The sequence below is a fragment of the Tachypleus tridentatus genome, chromosome 9 (genome assembly GCF_004210375.1).
Source record: "Tachypleus tridentatus isolate NWPU-2018 chromosome 9, ASM421037v1, whole genome shotgun sequence".
Lineage (NCBI taxonomy): Eukaryota > Metazoa > Arthropoda > Merostomata > Xiphosura > Limulidae > Tachypleus > Tachypleus tridentatus.
The window spans coordinates 92,980,287-92,999,385 of NC_134833.1; the positions used below are offsets into that span (position 1 = coordinate 92,980,287).

Sequence of the window (19,099 nt, forward strand, 5' to 3'; positions counted from 1 at the left end):
AGGACACGCGATAATATTGTCAGAAACTGAATCATCACAAACTGGAGTTTCGTTGTCGAAGTTGACATATTCGACAAGAGTTACACCATTCAAGACAGGCCTGAAGTCGGGGTCAGATTGGTTTTCTGAAACATTGTCTTCACTTTCGTTTGACACTTCGCCTAAACAGAAGTTAAAGCCGCATTTCAAGAAACACTTATGAATTGTGGAAGTCTTAACTCGAAGCCAAGCGACGCGTAACCACACAATTGCGTTCAGAAGAGTGATAGGCATCTTCTCTTGTTCTGCTTTTTTTCTGGATTTTCGCCTGTTTCCCACTTTTTCAAATTTTTTCTTTCTCTTTAATGATTGTCTGAATTTGGGTTTTACCAACTCCAAGATCCGTGGCGATTTTTATTGCAGTTTCCCCTTTGTCGTGTCGTTTAATGACGGAAACTCTCTCTTCTAAGTTAAGCAACTTTCTCTTCGACATTCTGGTGAAAAATGAGTCTGTGTTATGAGGAATCTTCATATTATGCACACTAATTCATTATGTACTATAGAATAAGCGCACTGAGCGCATTGAGAATAAGATTAATTTACCAATGAAAATTAATCTTCTTTTCGATTCGACGCACTGGAAATAGATTTATTGTTGAAGTAGATTACGTAATACTGTTTAACTACGGAATAATTAAACTCATTTGTAATATGACATAAATGAGAAGGCAGACCGCTATGTAACTTCACAGAATATGCCACATAATAATGTCACTTAGTCGTTAGTGAGAGGTAAAATAATCAAAATTGTTCAATTTGGTAGGTAGTTAGTCGCATTTGAGGGGAAGTCGTCCACGAGGGGTCAATTTAATGCAAACAGGGTACCGTCAAAAATTTTCCGGTCGTATGACAGGGGAAGTCGTTAGTAAGGGGGTCATTAGTGAGGGGCTTCACTGTATATTACTTCTTTTCGTTAGTATGGTTTTTATCACGTTACGTTAATGCTTCAAGCACATGGGTATTCGAGGTCTCTTCCTCGGCCTCTTATGGGACCCTACAATAGATATTAAAGGTGGCATGTAATTTTGCTGTGTGGAACAACTGAGGTCTAGTTACGTCATTGTGCCAGTAAATAATTTTTTATGTGTAAATGTTATACACTAAATTCACTGGAAACACGTATGTGTACAACGCAATGAAACAGATGTGCTTCTTGACATATTAACAAACAAGACAGATTGATTTCTTGTTAGAGAACATCACTTCCTTTGTCATTTTATTAGTTTTGATTGTTCATTTATTCATTATTTACAAAAGTGACTTCTCCTCCCGCCAGTGCAATTTTTTATTATAAAAATTGAGAAGGAAAACTACACTTTGATTCACATTAGAGAATGGAGGAAGGGAGAAAAAATACTTTTATTGATTCAGTGTGTTCGTGTCACGTTCGTTACTCGTTACCCAAGATCCACTGCTTCATCAAATGATTTTGAAATTTTCTGTTTTTGCTATTAGTTTTACGGCATACTACTTTCAACTTGAAAGACTCGAGGATTTTATGAAATCTCACGAGAAAAATATCACGAGTGAAGAATAATTTCTCATCTTGTTTTTCTACTTGCGGTGTCTCTGACAAATTATTTTTTTAACTTGTTTTTTTTTCTGCTCTCATATTTTAAGACACGTTTTAATTTTCTTACTACATGTGTGTTTTATAGTAGTTCCTTGCTCTATTACTTTTATGAAATTATTAATTAAGGAGTTTACTCGGGAAATGAACACAGTGCAAAGTTCGTTTTGCAATAAAAGCAACAAATATCTGAAGTCGACAATGGCAATATGTTTGTGTTTCATTAATAGTGAAATGTAGCAATTCTCAGAGCGTTTACATTTTGTGTGTAAATGATCGCTAAATGTCTTGGATTAGTACACCATCTTAATGTTTTTAATGTATTGTGATTAGAAATTACGAAATTCTTGTCAAAGTTTTAACAAAGGTTTATTGGTTTTGTCATTTCTGAAAAGTTAAATGGACAAAATGCGTTATACGCAAGCTAAAGAATTTAAATTAGTTTTTTGAGTTTGACTGTTTGAGAGTGCTTTAACGTAAGAAGATTAGATTATATTAAAAAAGACCCCAATTTCAGTTAAAATCGGTAAACTCAGTAGATAGCCCGATGTGGCTTTGCTACAAAGAAACACTCGTACTCACTCTCACATCAGCTTCACCCTTCGATAATATAAGCTTTTGCAGCGCCATCCATTGGCCTTAAATAATATGAATTTTAACAGTAAAAGTATATATTTCGAGCATGTGATAAAGCCTGCAACAGCTGGTAGTATTGACACGGTAATGCAAGATCAGTTGATTTATAGTAAAACAAAAACTTGTTTAATATAATGTTCCACTTCATGAACAAAAAATATTTTATATTCATAAAATTACATGTAGTGCTATTGAGGTAACATATATGGAACTTTCAAAATACGAAAAATAACACATTTATGTGCGTATAATTATAATGTTGTTAAAGATCTTTATTTAGTTCAAACGGTGCAAGTTTTGTAATCACGTGAGAGTGATATAGCGTATGCTGCTGTGGGTTATACAGTTTTTCAGGAACAGCATAGCATACATGTACCATTAATGCTTGAAATGTTTACATTTTCAAGTATTTTGAGCTATTATGAAGTTTCAAATTATGCCATTGTTGAATAACTTTGCCACAATTGATTGATTAAAGTCACATAACATTCTAAGAATATTTCTTAAACTTTTACGAAGTATCACTTGAAACGAAAGAAACTGGTTAATGGGTGAAATGCGTTTCTTTGTTGGCTACGTGTTATTAAAAAAAATTGTACAACTTGATAAAAGTAAACGCAGAAGATAAATTCGGTTACAAATTTAAATAAACATTTTTCTTTGATCTTCAATGTCCTAAAGAAAAATGTTGAAATTTTCTTAGTTTTTCAGAGTTTCAGTGTAATTCTGGAATCTCATTTATCAACGAATAAAGAATACCAGTATCAGTCTGTGACAGCTTGCTTCACACTAGTAGTTGCTTTAACAGATTAGGGTTAATGATGCGAGGAAGGAGAATTGAGAAATGTATATCAGTATTTCTTTAAACCTTTAAAGCGTTTAAATGTGTCAAGTTGATGAGAACGTTTATTTTTATAGATGTCTAATGGCCTGTAAAATTGGTTAAAGGTTGTCTACTAAATCTGAGGAATAACATATACAATTATATTGATCATACATTTTATTTCTCTTCTTAACTCAATAGAAGTTGAAATGATGACAGCTCAAAATATTTAAGTGAACTTATTAAAAAAAGAAACTTACTCGAAAATGAAATATAATAAATAACACATGACCTCTAGGTTTTATCGTCTTCGAAATTTTACACATTCTACAGCTTTTTGTGTACGTTGAACTGAAAGTGATATCAAATTTTCTCCAGCACCTGCAGATTGTTTATAAAGTTAAGCAAAATCCTACACTATGGGTCGTTATCTGTGCTCTGCCCACCAGGAGCATCGAAACCCGGTTTCTAGCGTAGTAGGTCTGTAGACATACTGTTGTGCTATTGGGTGGTCTTGTCAGAGTTCCATAATGTATCAACACAATACATAAACGAAAAACCATAATGCGTCAGTTTTAGATTAAAAGACGTAGATTTCTCAAAAAATTCGAGATGAATGATGACACATATCCGTGTAACATCATGTTCTTCCTTTTTCTTCAGTTTGTTAGTAGTTTTGGCAACAAACATAATAATACAAAATATTCATTGCGGTAAACTAAATAATAATTTGGTCTAAGTAAGAGTGTTTTTTTCTTTCCGATTTGTAAACAAATTCTTATGTAATAGAAAACAAATGAATGTTATTTTCGAAATTTTTGTATTAGAATTATGGAAAAGCCTTTATTAAGACCAAAATAACTTTTATGAAGTTTAAATTCACAGGTCTTTGCAATTAACCAGATTCCTCTCCAGTAATAAAAGAAATACCGTTAAAAAGGTTTTTTGTCCATTTCTTTATGACTTATTTACTACATGGTTACCAAAACATAAAATAAATGCAACGGTGAATAAAATATGATAAAACATAATATTTTTTAAAGTTACATTTCAAACAAAGGTTCTTGATCAAGCATTTGTGTGATACATGTAGAGAATGTTTGTTCGAAATGTGGTTTGCTAAGTTCAGGCCTAGTGTACTGTATTGTATCACGAAGGAGTTTTTCACAGATTACTCTCTTTCTTAAAGCGGTAATCTTACAACTGCTTACGTAGGAAAATTACCTTCCAGACAACCCCCGCAGCCATATCTTGTTATATAAATATAATTGACCAAAATAGATAAAATACATATTTCTTGTATTTCATAGAAGAATTAATTATTTCAAACTGTTTAAGTAGGAGAAAATAGCACAGGTTTCAAGTTAAATTTTGTTCATTGTAATAAAATAAAATGTTGAACTATGCAAAGCTACATAACGTAAGTACATGTTTAAGTAGGAGAAAGTAAAGTAAATGTCACGTTAATGTTATTGTATTGTAATACTTTAATACTATTAAAATATGGATTATTGTGTACGGTTTTATGCTACTCTAATTTGTATAACATAAACAAAAACTACTGTAATTAAAATTTGAGTATAAATCACTAAAACTTCGTGTCATGCGCAATAAAGGATAGTCAGGATGAGAGGGTTAAATAACATTACGTAATTCTTCTGTATCTCAGATGGGCTGGTAAGGGTATTAACACTTTTACTGATAAAACAGAGAACAACGTGCCGACCTTCCTAGGTCATTTTCAGGTTAACAAAGTGGGTTTCTTGTCATCAAGAATTTGTTCTTCTATAAAATATAAGAAATATGTGCTATTTTTTTCCTATTTCAGTCATTTATGTTAATATAAAAAGAAATGGCTGTGGGGTAATTGCCTGGGGGGACAGTTCCCGTTGAAGCATATATCTATAAAAAAGATTAATTTAAATTTATTTTTTAAGGTTTATTTAGGTTTATATGACTAAAGCTCGAAGGTCTCGAACGATGTTTTAGCTGTCTTCCGTTCCTGAGCGGTTCATAAAATAAATGACAAATATTTTTCAAACTTCAGTTTGTCTCATACATGTGAAAGAATACCTTCACAGCTGTCTGTGAGAAGCTGGGGATTTCTCAGAGAGTTCGTAGCAAATGTTATCAGTCATGACTGTTCAGAAGAAAGTGGTATTTGTGGTAAAACCTGTTCATTAACTTTATTCTAACTACGATAGAAAGAGGTTGTTGTCTTGTATTAAGTTTTAAACCAAAGAGAAAATACAAATTTTTAAAATTTGAGAAACCACAAACTGAACAAAACGTCGTCATTGTGCGAAGCTTGACATCTAGCGCTTAACACGTGACCGTGACGTTACTTACATAAATATTACAGCACTGGACCCTACATTTAAACAATATTGTTTTTTTTAGGCCAAAACTACATTGGACTATCTGCTGTGTCCCTAATGGGGAATGAAACCCTGGAATCTAAGCTTTGAAACTTCGTAAACTTGCCGTTGTCTTATAGGAGGATTAGTCCGATTAGGCAACACAAGAAAATTCACGTGTTTCTACTTAAGTAATAAATGTGAATAACGTTTGTTTTGGGTTCAAAATCTTCACATTCTTTGTCACGGCGAGTTTTATGTTATCTGATGATGTTTTTAGATTTACGTGTTTAGTCTAAAAGTTGTTTTTTTGGAAGATCAGTTCTACTATTATGTAAGTAGAAAAATTATTTTTAACTACCCCTGGCGCTAGTGCATTAGATTCGTGTGTGACTTACTTATGACGTCATATCTGCACCCTAAAAAGGGTTTGTTTGTTTTTTGGAATTTCGCACAAAGCTACTCGAGGGCTATCTGTGCTAGCCGTCCCTAATTTAGCAGTGTAAGACTAGAGGGAAAGCAGCTAGTCATCACCACCCACCGCCAACTCTTGGGCTACTCTTTTACCAACGATTAGTGGGATTGACCGTCACGTTATAACGCCCCGACGGCTGAAAGGGCAAGCATGTTTGGCGCGACGCGGGCGGGAATCCGCGACCCTCGGATTACGAGTCGCACGCCTTACGCGCTTGGCCATGCCAGGCCCCCCTGAAAAGGGAGAAAAATAAAGTTTTCCATGTTAGGAAACGGAGGTGAAACGGGAAAATTGTGACCCCTATTGCAAGTGGACATGTACACAAGATAAAAATTTCGTTTCACATCGCGTAATAAAAAGGTTTTTGCAGTATCATATAAGCAAGTGTTCCATTATAGCATGGTGCTTCAATTTCGGAAGCTTGCGCATTTGTATGATCTCCACATTAGAAAATATGCGAGACTCGGCGGTAAGAAGTTAGGTAGGCTTACAACACTAAAATCCGGGATTTGGTACTTTAGGTAGACAGATATTTGCGCTTAAAAATAACCAAATCAATTGTTTCTTGTAATATTACAGGAGGTAGAGATCCTCAAACATTGTGTGTCGGGTCCGGCATGATCAGGTGGTTAAGTCACTCGACTCGTGATCTGAGGATCGCGGGTTCGAATCCCCGTCACCCCAAACATGTTCGCCCTTTCAGCCGTAGGGGCATTATAATGTGACTGTCAATCACACTATTCGTTGATAAAAAGAGTAGCCCAAGAGGTGGCGGTGGGTGGTGATGACTAGCTGCCTTCCCTCTAGTCTGCTAAATTAGGGACAGCTAGCGCAGGTAGCCCTCTTGCAGCGAAATTCAAAACAAATCAAACCATTCTGTGTCAATCTTGTTTACAGATGGGTCATAACGAGTTCCGAGTGAATATGATTATTATCAGAAGGACCAGGCCACAGAAAAAAAAAAAAAGAAAAAGAGAGTTAATTTTATGTAGCTCACAGGCGGACATTTCATAGATTGTGTCAGGCGGGGCCCTGGGGCTCTAAAACGTTTGCCCCATTTATGTGTATGCCGCTGTTAACGACAAAGTAAACGTTTGAAGAACATTTTTCTTGTTCTAATAGTTCTGTAACATTTTATACACCAGGAGTATTTAGATCTCGTGCTATTTATTGTATCTTCGTTGTCATAAAACTCGCGATATATTTATTATTTAAGTGTTAATGTTTCTCGAATCATTTTTGGTATGCTGAGTTTGTTGTTTCCACTTGCTTCCAGAACTGATTTCTGACTTCTCAATTTCGTGGTTATTGTGCAACAAAATCGTAAAATTAATATATATATATATTATTTTTTATTTGCCGAATCGCTCATTATTGCCTCTTAACAGAATCGTATTTACCCTCGTTTTGCTGGGTGAAGGTAAATCGCTTGCAAAATTCATTTGTTTTGCATCCGATGTTGATGAATACGTTTATTTGTGTTAGAGCAAAGCCACACTGGGTTATCTGTTGCGCCCATTGCGGGAATTGAACCACGGATGTTAACATTATAAGTTTGTAAACTTACTACTATCGCACCGGGGGTCGAATAGATTTGTTTGTAGTTAAGCAAAAACCCACAAAAAAGGTAGTTTGTGCTGTCATCGTCGCAGGAATCGAACCACGGATTTTATCGATGAGAACACTTAAACGTGCCGCTGCTCCATCGGGGAACTAATGAATATTAAAATTTGCGCACCAATTTATATACTTCATGGCTTTCTTTAATTAAGGTAAGTAAAGTAGAACTGTAAGTCATTCAGTGTCTCTGTTTTTACGAAACTGAATTCTCAAACCACATTCAATTCCATTTCATATAAAACCGTATTTTTCGTTTTCCATATATGTGACGTATTGGACAATGTTAATGAAAAAAAGTTGAAAGTAGTAACCGTGAAATATTCCTAAGTACCCCATCCTTGTCTCCCGCTGGTACAGCGATAAGTCTACGGATTTACAACGCTAAAATCAGGGGTTCAAGTCCTCTCAGTAGACTCAGCAGATACCTGGTGTGGCTTTACTATAAGAAAACACATACCCCCTCCTTACCCTCCGATGGCTCAACTGTAAATCTGAGTGTTTATCACGCTCAAAATCAGGTTTCGATACTCGCAGTGTAACTTGGAGCTTAACAAAAAACAAACTTACGTTCCTGAGTAATATAACCACTTCTTCCACCCGGTTTCCTCTGCTGTTGCTGAATTAGGTAAGGACTAGTGTTGCGTCTCCAAATTTTCTATTTACTGAAACTAGTTGGGTTTTTTTTGTGTAAATAAAATATGAGGTAAAACAAGAACCAAACTCACACAGTTTTCTTCCCAAGTATGGCAAGATGTTAAAACCTGTTTTGGAGTCGTATTCGGACCATTATAGTTAACCTGTTTACTGCACTAAATTGCTTAATACATCGATTTACTACCTAAAGTGTGTGTATTGCAGCGCTATAAAAGAAGAAAAACGTGTGGGACATTTATATAAACTTTTAACTGATTGTTTAAATACTGTCGATACGTGGATTTATTTTTGTCTTAAGCCGAGAAATGCTAATAATTTTAAAAAAATTGTAACCAACTTCACAATATAAAATACGACTAGATCGATAATAGTTTCTTAAAAAAAGGATACTGTTACCAGTTTCATAATAACTTCTTAAAAGGATACTAATACTAGTTTCGTAACTTTTTAAAAATGATACAAATACTAGTTTCATAACTTTTTAAAAAGGATACTAATACTAGTTTCATGACAACTTCTTGAAAAGGTTGCTAATACTAGTTTCATAATTTTTTAAAAAGGATACTAATACTAACTAAAGAACAATTTATCGAAAAATGGTATCAATACTAGCTCCAGAAGAACTTATTAAAATAATGCTAACTAAAGAATAATTAATGGAAAAAGTGTACCACTGCTAGTTCCAGAAAAATGTTTACATTTCTTAAAGATGGAGGAGGGGTATTAGTACAACTTAAAGAACGATTTATGAAATTCTTAAAGGGGGTCACTAATACTAGTTTCAGAAAAATTCTAAATTTTCTAAAAGTTATGTGGAGTACTAGTTTCATAAACGATTTATAAAAGTTATAAAAAGGAGGTTTCGAGATCCAGCCTTTATGTACAAGTGCAGTACCCATATTTCAGTTTTTGTTCTACGACTTAATCAGTGATGTAGCATAGGCGTGACGTCCCGGAATGTGTTTTTGTTCATATTAAGTCAACGCAATATGTCAAAGCATTTCCTCAACTGTTACTAGATGTACACATTAATTAGTTTCAAATTGGGGATAGATTTTAAAAAATCTGTGAGGTCACAAAGTGTTTCAGGATGGAGGTTCAGGCCTAATGTTGGACCCCTCGGAAGAATAAAAGTCGATTCTTATGGATCAGATCATTAGGCGCATGAATGTAAACAAGGCAAAAGCTGTTTTCCACAATAAATACAACGACAGAATAACAATGATCACAGGTTTGGTTGTAACAAGAAAGCATGTAGTGACAAATCTTGAGAAACCTTCAAAGTAGGTCTCGGTTCGTGGGTCTTCGCCGCCCATTGGTGTTCGTTATATTCCAGGAATTGTTACCGAGGTTTTTGAAGAAACACGTTGTAGACACACCTGAACACGTAACTGGTCTAACTGGACAGAAACGAGATGCAAGTCTTCGTAAGCGTTGGAATGACACTTGTTTCGAGACACTAAGTTGAAAGGAACAGGAGACCTTTGAAACTCTGTTGAAAGGAACAGGAGACCTTTGAAACTCTGTTTGTCTTCTTTTGATGACACACACAACTAGACAATTGATTTCCAGGTGAGAAATTAGTTACAATATGAGAGAAGTTCCTATTTCTCTTTGTGTCACTTATGTAATGATTTATTTTCTGAAACTATAAGTCACTGATGTAACTAAACTTCGTTGATCCCATGGAGTAAAATTACAGAATCCCTGAACCACAGTTGTTAACTGCTATGAGATCCCCTAAAGATTGGAAGAGTGTATTTGATCCAACCATTAAGCAAGAGAGTAGCGCCATGTTATTGCAAAATTCATGTTTTTTAAAAATAAATATATAAATTGACTAATATATAACTAAAATACAATCAACTGATCAGTAAACCTTTTTAAAAATCACAATGCTAATAGACACTTCACTCCCCTCCTCCCAGTGACTCAACGGTGAGTGTGAAGGCATATAACTAAAACTGGTGGGCACAACACAGATAGCCCATTGTGTAGTATTCGCTTAACAGCAAAGATAAAAACACTTCACTTACCTGCCCCCTGACTTTCACATTACATTCTAGCTTCGGTATAACACAGAACATGATTTGTAAGATCTCAGAATCAGCCATGTTCACTTCCGAGCACTATGTATTTTTGGATGATTGAAATTTGTTTGAAAGTATAATGTTAGAGATAACGATAGATAAACTTGTTTTGTCGTAAGTCACGAAAATCAAACTCAAAAATCATAAATATTTCATAGAAGAATTTTTTTTCTTGTTTAACCGTAATTTAGTCTTTAGAACATGGTCTCTTGAATTATTTAAAAATCTGTAAATCAGGTATCGTTATGCCTGTCTCTCTAGGCTGTTGTTTTGAATGGGGTAGTACAGACTTTTCTGACACGCAAACGAGTAATTTATAAGAACATGCCTCTTCCACTGATTTGTGTTAACGCATATTATTGAAACTTAGTAAAGTTTCAAGTTTCAATATGAAGGCTAATTTTGGAACAATGTATCAATTTACTATCAATATTTTATATAGTAGCAGACTATGATAAATTATTTTTCTTGGCCTGTTTTCTCTCTACACGGAAACACATTAAAAAGGAACTCTTGTTGTTTCATGCAGGTAAGATAATCTCATTGGCCTACTTTTCGGTTCTTAGACGTCATAGTGTTTAGCCACGTGATTCCAGCTACACGTCCAACGTTAGGACAAGAAAGTCGAATTGAAACTTCGAACTCTCGCTGATTTTAACAGCGGTGTTGAAGTCGATCATAAATTCCCGATCCCTGTCCTACTATAAAATGATTTTAAAACATCAGTACACACTAAAAATGTCGGAATCGTGTTGGTAGGGTATGCTCACTACTGAGTGTGTTCACAGATTTCCAGCTGTGACTATCTAATTACTAGCTGGTAATCTTACAAATTAGCAACTCGCCATTAAGGAAACTCGATAACTCTAATTCTGAAGATTTGCTTTCTTGAGCGTTGGGGTTATCAGATTTCCTTAATGGTGTTTTTTATGTTTTATGTTTATCCACCGTTTTTCAACTACGAGAACGAAACATGTTGGGGCAAATGATTGTGGTAGCTACCTAAGGAAAATGAGTCTTAAGAGGAAAATGAACATTCTGTCATATGCTAGACCAGTAATAGTTCCATAGACTTTACCAGATGATTACTTATAACAAGTTTATTACGTCTAAATCAAGATTAAGTATGACCATATTTACAGAGACCACAGTCTAAAGACCAGTGAGAAGCCTACTACTTTTCCAAATACTGGTAATCTGTAGGTAGATTTACAATCTTAAGACAAGTGGAGATCCATTTTCTAGTTTCACAAAGATTATTCATGGTAATATGTAGTCAAATCAACAGTCTTAAGACTGGTGGAGGTCTTTTTTCTACTTTTACGAAGATAATTCATGATAATACGTAATCAAATTTACAGTCTTAAGACTGGTGGAGAGCCTTCTTCTAACTTCACAAAGATTATTCGTGGTAATATGTAGTCAAATGAACAGTTTTAAGACCGGTGGAGAGCCTTCTTCTAGCTTCACAAAAATTATTCATGGTAATATGCAGTCGAGTTAACAGTCTTAAGACTGGTGGCAGTCTTTTTCCTACCTTTACGAAGATCACTCATGATAATATGTAGTCAAATTGACAGTCTTAAGACCGGTGGAGAGCCTTCTTCTAACTTCACAAAGATTATTCGTGGTAATATGTAGTCAAATGAACAGTTTTAAGACCGGTGGAGAGCCTTCTTCTAGCTTCACAAAAATTATTCATGGTAATATGCAGTCGAATTAACAGTCTTAAGACTGGTGGCAGCCTTTACGAAGATCACCATGATAATATGTAGTCAAATTGACAGTCTTAAGACCGGTGGAAGCCTTCTTCACTTCAAAGATTATTCGTGGTAATATGTAGTCAAATGAACAGTTTTAAGACCGGTGGAGAGCCTTCTTCTAGCTTCACAAAAATTATTCATGGTAATATGCAGTCGAATTAACAGTCTTAAGACTGGTGGCAGCCTTTATCCTACCTTTACGAAGATCACTCATTATAATATGTAGTCAAATTGACAGTTTTAAAGCCGGTGGAAAGCCTTCTTTTACCTTTACAGAAACCATCGAATGTAATATATGGTTATATTCAAAATTTCAAAACCGATGGAAGAGCTTCTATCCATCTCCAGAAGAGTTGTTTTTTTCCATTTCGGATGTAAAGAACAATATAACGTAATCGTTCTGTCTGTACCGAATTGAAAACTAACTAATGCTAGTGCTTCTTTACTTCAATTGGAAGACGTGGAATAACCAGATTTGGGATTTATTTGAACTTTCATTTTGTTTTCTCGGAAATTAGATATTGTACATTGTAATCTCGAATTAATTAGAATTGAATCTTAATCTTTCTAATTACTAATTGCTGAAAACGTGGTGCAGTAGGAACATTAATGTTTTATCACGATTTATAAAGGTTTTGAATTTTAGCATGTATTGTGTGTACTAATATGCTAATGACCACGTTCACTGTATTTATATTTTTACAAACTTTAGGATTTACTGTTTGTATAATTTATTAACAATTTTTAATTAAAGATAACTTATACAAACCAAGGCCAAATCTTCCCAATAACTTATGAATTAGCAAAAACAAGTATATACAACAAAGTGTCAAAAATTAAAACCAGTGATAATTGGAATGTACCTAGTCATCAGTTCGGTACTGTTGATGTTATTAGCGATCAAGAAACTTCACAATAACAATAAGATTCATAAAAGTAAATAACAAAAATGGTAAATATGACAATTAAAGTGATTAGCAAAACTTAATGCAAGGTAACTTATGATGTAATGTGAAACTATTACTATAGAAGGGGCCCGACATGGCTAGGTGGGTTAAGGCGTTCGACTCGTAATTGGAGGGTCGCGGGTTCGAATCCCCGTTGCACAAAACATGCTCGCCCTTTCAGCCCTGGGGACGTTATAACTGATGTTCAATCCCACTATTTGTAGGTAAAAGAGTATCCCACGAGTTGGCTGTGAGTGGTGATGACTAGCTGTCTTCCCTCTAGTCTTACACTACTAAATTAGGGACGGATAGCGCAGATAGCCCTCGAGTAGCTTTGCGAACGAAATTCAAAACAAACAAACAAACTCTACAAGGAGCTGTTTTATGGTGCAGTAACTATAATAAAAATTTCAAATAACAGAGGTAAATTAATGGTGGTCACTGTCACAGTGGCTCTTATTACTTCAAACAAGGTGGCTTAACCGTAAGTCTGAGGACCTACGATGATAAAGTTTTGGTAGCTTTGTGATTAACAACAAACAAAATTTTAAATATGTTCCTTTCATTCCTGGTGGTTCAATAGTCAGGGTGTAGATTTACAACAGTAAAATAGAAGTTCGACACACGCTGTTGATATAGCGTAGATAGTCATTGTGTTGTTTTGCACGTATAAAAAAAGACAAATAATTTTACAGAAGTTGCAGTGTAGACGTTAAAGCTTTGGAAAGGTCGTGATATTCTGTAAAAGTTTGACTTCATAATCGGTACCAAGAAGATTGTCGAATTTTACGTTAAAAATGCGGTAGGAGGAACTTTGTTTGTGAAAAATGTGTGAGTTTACCATCTGTCTTCAAAAGTTATTGTGGTGTTGAACAAATTATATTGTATCCAACAGGCTTAGAGTGGTAAAGATTGTAACGTAACCGATTAAGAATATTTATGGCTGTTTTCATGTTATTAGTTTACTTATATATTAGTTATACTAATTACTCTTGATCGTAATACTAACCACACATTAGTTATAGTAATTACTCTTGATCTTAACCCTAACCACACATTAGTTATACTAATTACTCTTGATCTTAACACTAACCACATAGTAGTTATACTAATTACTCTTATTCTTAACATAAACCACACATTAGTTATAGTAGTTACTCTTGATCTTAACCCTAACCACACATTAGTTATACTGATTACTCTTATTCTTAACATAAACCACACATTAGTTATAGTAGTTACTCTTGATCTTAACCCTAACCACAATAGTTATACGAATTACTCTTGTTCTTAACACTAACCACACATTAGCTATACTAATTACTCTTGTTCTTAACACTAACCACACATTAGTTATACTAATTACTCTTGTTATTGGCACTAATCATACATTAGTCATATGAATTACTCTTGTTCTCAACACTGACTACACATTAATCTTTTCAAAATTTCAAAATCCCTTTACCACCTGTGAATAGACATGCGTTAAGTTAAATAAATATAAACTAGTCATATACTTTAGTTATAATAATTACGTTTATTTGTGCTGGCGCGTATTTGCAGTATCCATATAAACTAAAATACTTTAAATCTGTATCCATCTTCTATTATTTTTAGAAGACTTTCTTTCGCCTTCAGTCAGTGTTTTCGTTTCAAACGGTTGTAGGTTATTCACTTGAGCCGCCCTGAGTATCATGTGTTATTACAGTTTCAGCTTTAGACATCTCCACACCAATATACTTATTTTCTGAATAATTCCTATAATGGAAACAAGATAATGCTAGTGATCAGTTACTAAATTAACTATCCAAAGGTTGGAGTTGATTTTGTCGTGGTTGGTTAGCTTGGCCCTGTTAAAAGAAGAACTAGGATGTAACTGCTAATTATTTTGTTTTGTTTTTCTACTTTACTTTTTGTTGCAGTAAGGTTTAACCACGACAAAATTGTTAGTCCGCGTATTATGTAATTTTTTGTAACTCGGTATAAAGCTACAGGTTAACTCTTTTGTGTGCTATAAATGTATTGTACTATATACCGACGCCATCTGTAAATAAAACGAGTGTTCTGTTAGGATAATTGGAGTCTGATTTTATATTATATACAAAATACCCCACTCTCTCGAATCCGCCTCTCCTTTCCATGCATCAGCAGTAAGTCTGAAGATTTATCACGTTAAAAACCAGGTCTCAATACGTATGATGAGCACAGGAAAGACAGCCCATTATATAATTTTGCGTTGCGATTAAAAAACAAACAAGTTATCGAATTAGTAGTTCGATTTACACCACACGTTGCACTATTGAAGCAGGAGGTATACACATAACTCTGTAGTTTCTATGTAGTTTACAATGTACGTAATGACATAATCATCATGTATCTTATACATAGATCAAATTGCTTTGTACTCGAATACTCGCGCAACGCTACACAATGGATGTTTATACTAACCGTTTCTAATTTCAAACTAGAGGGTCTGTTTGTTGATTTTCGCCTAAAGCTACTCGAGGGCTATTAGTCCTAGCTTTCCATAATTTTGAATTGTTAGATTATAGGAAGGCAGTTATCCAACACCACTCTTCACAGATTCCTTAGGTACTCTTTACTAACGACGACTCTAATATCTACATGGTTGAAAGGGCGAATACATTCAGTAACGGGTTTCAGTCCCTCGAAACATAGATTGCAAGTTGAATATCCTAACTGCCAGGCCTTGCTAGGCCCAGGTCAGAGGGAATACAGCAGGACAGATGTCGACTCCTGAGATATTCTAATCAAATAGGATGATATGACCATAACTAGATTAACTAGTGATGGACATTTTGAGGAAAGAAAATTTAATGCTAAAATTAGTTTAGAGGAAGGATTATGTAATTCTAAAATTAGATTAACTGGTTATGAATTTTGCAGTAAGGATTACGTAACTTTAAAATAAGATTAACTAGTAACGAATTTTGCAGTAAAGACTAGATAATATTACAATGAGAAACTAGTGATAAACATATTTCAGTAAAGGTTATTTAATTTTGGAATTAATATAATTAGTGTCAAATATTTTTTTCTGAAAGAGTATTTAATTTTCGAAATATAATGTACCCGATCAGAAAATATAATTTTTACAGATAAAAGCATTTTGTTTAGAAACATGAATATATACCACATAAAACTAGCAAAACTTTGTAAATATTTATTTGCTTCAAATACAACCACATATTCTTTATTGAAAATGAGGCACCTGTCGTTCAGTAGTAAGACTGAAAGTTTATAATAATGTAGCCCATACTACAGATTTGATGTTGAAACGTTTTGGGGGTATGTACCCCTTTAATTGTGAATTAAATTTCACAGGTGACAAATGAATAATTTTGAGATAACTCTTGAAACACTCGCCAAAACTTAGTGTATTTTTTAAAAATCAATGATCGAAATGTTCGTCGGCGCTTTAAATACCTGTAAAATGACCCAGTTAGTACACTTTGAACAACCGTTATAAACAGATTAATAGTCAGGCGTTGACCAGGCGCAGTAAACCAACCTATTGCTTTCCTTTTCCTTATTATTCCCCATTTCTTTGCCAAGTCTTATGAACTTACTTCAACAAAAGTGCTGGAAGCTATAAGAACTGCCAGGCTTTTGCTCCTTAGCACCCTAAAAACAGAACGAGGTTTTGCTTCCAAGTGAGGGGGGGATATCTGCAGAAAGGCGCTTGACTCCAGCAGGTGTGATTGTTTCAGTTCTTGGTTTATCGTGCCTAAGTACACCCGTGTTTGTAACTTGAAGCCAAGGCCATACCTACAGATTCTGAGCTGTGTAACTATAGATCACTTTCTGACTTGATCCATTGTTATTCGTGACGTTTACTTCATCGGTGGCTTTTGCCTTTTTAAGGTAAGATTAGTTGGTGTATTTTCAAGAAGGTGTGGCCAAGAGGGTTAATTTCTTAAAGTCTCTCCGATATTGGTCCGCCCGCGCATCTTGTGGGCGAGTTATCAAAAGGGAAGAAGTCTTTTCGTACCTGCTTGGTTTTGGGGAGGTAATAAGGGGGCACTTGGTATTATGAACGTTATCAGCTGAAGCTAACACTATAGAGTATAGATATTATACGTATATATTGTTGTTAACTCTAATGGAATTAAATAAAAAAGTTTCAGATTTTTGTTTAGCGTGTCAGAAAATTTAGAATAAGTTTAGCTTTCTAAATAAGGAACATACAATATTTCTATTAGAAAATTAACGTTTTACCTTGGCTTGTATTCATTTGTAATTCGTATATTTTGATGCAAGCGAACCCACGTTAGGCTTAACTAGTGTAGATTAAGACAACAGAATAACTGTGTCGAAGATGTTGATAAAATAGGTAATTAATAATGAAGTACTTGAAGAAATGTGTTATTAACACATTTAACGTATAGTTTTTATCTGAAAAAGCATTGAAATGTTATTAAATGACACGGTTAATCGTCGTTCGCTGAGATAAAGAGCTAAAGTTGTCCATGTGGTTAGCATGTGTATACAGGTATTAGAAACTTTTGTCGACCTGTTTCTGTAGGTGAATAGTCCGTAGAATTAAGGTCGAAGAGGCCAGCACTGACTGATCTGAAATAGATAAAATTATATTTGAATTTGCTATGTATTTTTTGAAACTCGTGGCTGTACAAGAATCCTGTATTATTTCTTATTTTCTAGTTAAGCTAAATCTAGGTGAGTTTTACTTCTGTTGCTATGGGTTAATGCCAGAAAGAAATAATAATAACAAACATAAAACGCACATATAAAACGTACAAACCGGTTTCACAACGGATTCTTGGTGGGGTGAGTGTTTATAGCGTTCATCAAGCAATAATGGATAAACAAGTTAACAGGTAATGTGCTTCAACATATATATATATATATTAAAAGTGTTAGGTAATTTGAAGGTCTCAAGACCGTATTTTGTTAGAGTAGGTGGTTTCGTTTTCGGTAAATTTCTTCCTTATTTTTCCATAGAAAAACTAACAGAAATTTCTGTAAAAAATAAGTTGAATAAAGTGAGGTTTCTAAGGAACTAAATGACTAAACCAACTCTATAAATGACAAATGTTCTTTCAAAAATAAATATGTCAGAAACATTGAAGATGTTTCGCTGACTGTCATGAAGATGTGTACTACGTGGGTCTCATATATAGAATATTGCTAACTGTAAAAATAGTAATAATCTATATACAAGACTCACTATATATGAGATTATTTATTACGGTTTGTTTGAAAAACCAAGTTTTCTCAATTAATGTTTATGTCAATCATATGTAAATTATTTGTAGAATATTTTGGGACGAATGTTATAACTATGGAAGTTTCAAGCAGTGTAGCCACTTTGATAAAAATATTTAGAAGTATTTCTTGGGTGTCGTTTTGATTTGTACGTATAACAACGAATTTAAGATATGTTTATTTTGGGGGTAGATGTTAGGTGTGTGTTGTATTGTATTGTTGTATTTTATGTGTGTGTTGTATTGGATGTAACTTTAATTTACATTTCACATTATGTTTCACTACAGGTTTCAGAGGTAAATTTAATGGGGGTACTTTTCATCCGTATATATATCACATTAAGTAGCGCCAACTTCACTATCCACTTAGAAGATCAGAAAGAACTCCTTCTATTGTTTCTATTTCAAGATAACATTATTTATCCAAAATTAAGGTGGTGCTAAGATAAGTTAGTTGATACCGTTTGTATATGTTAGAATTTTATTCTAGAGAATACAAATTATTAACTAAAGAAAAACTGGTTCACATTGACGTGAAAGCCAACTAGAGTTGGAAAAGATCAGTACAAGGGCCATTTTTCGTCTTCGTAATCAGTATGCATACGTTTCAAACCACGAGAACCATAAATTATGGTTGCCTACGTCTACACGAACTCGTTGTGTCTCAAGTATTTTGTGACGTCATCAGATTTTCTTGTCTGTTCGTATTTCATTTTTGTTGCTGGGACTATGAGGCATTTATGAGCGTGCAGGAAATTTGTTTGAATAAGATATGAATTTATTTTTAACACGAATACGATTACAGAAGAATGAAACCAAACCATGCACATGGATAGTTACAAGTGATTTTAACACTTAGGATAATTGAAGGATCTAGAT

The 19,099-nt window shown here is 34.3% G+C and overlaps 1 protein-coding gene and 1 long non-coding RNA gene across 2 annotated transcripts in view; one reads left to right on the top strand and one right to left on the bottom strand.

The window, feature by feature from the left end:
* LOC143225766 (uncharacterized) overlaps positions 1 to 11,017 on the bottom strand; it is a 35,207-nt gene extending 24,190 nt beyond the window's left edge. Inside the window, exon 1 of the long non-coding RNA XR_013014062.1 lies at positions 10,211 to 11,017. This is a non-coding gene — a long non-coding RNA (uncharacterized LOC143225766). The remainder of the gene's footprint in view (positions 1 to 10,210) is intronic.
* Positions 1 to 19,099, top strand: part of LOC143225765 (tensin-2-like) — a 228,808-nt gene that overhangs the window by 100,077 nt on the left and 109,632 nt on the right.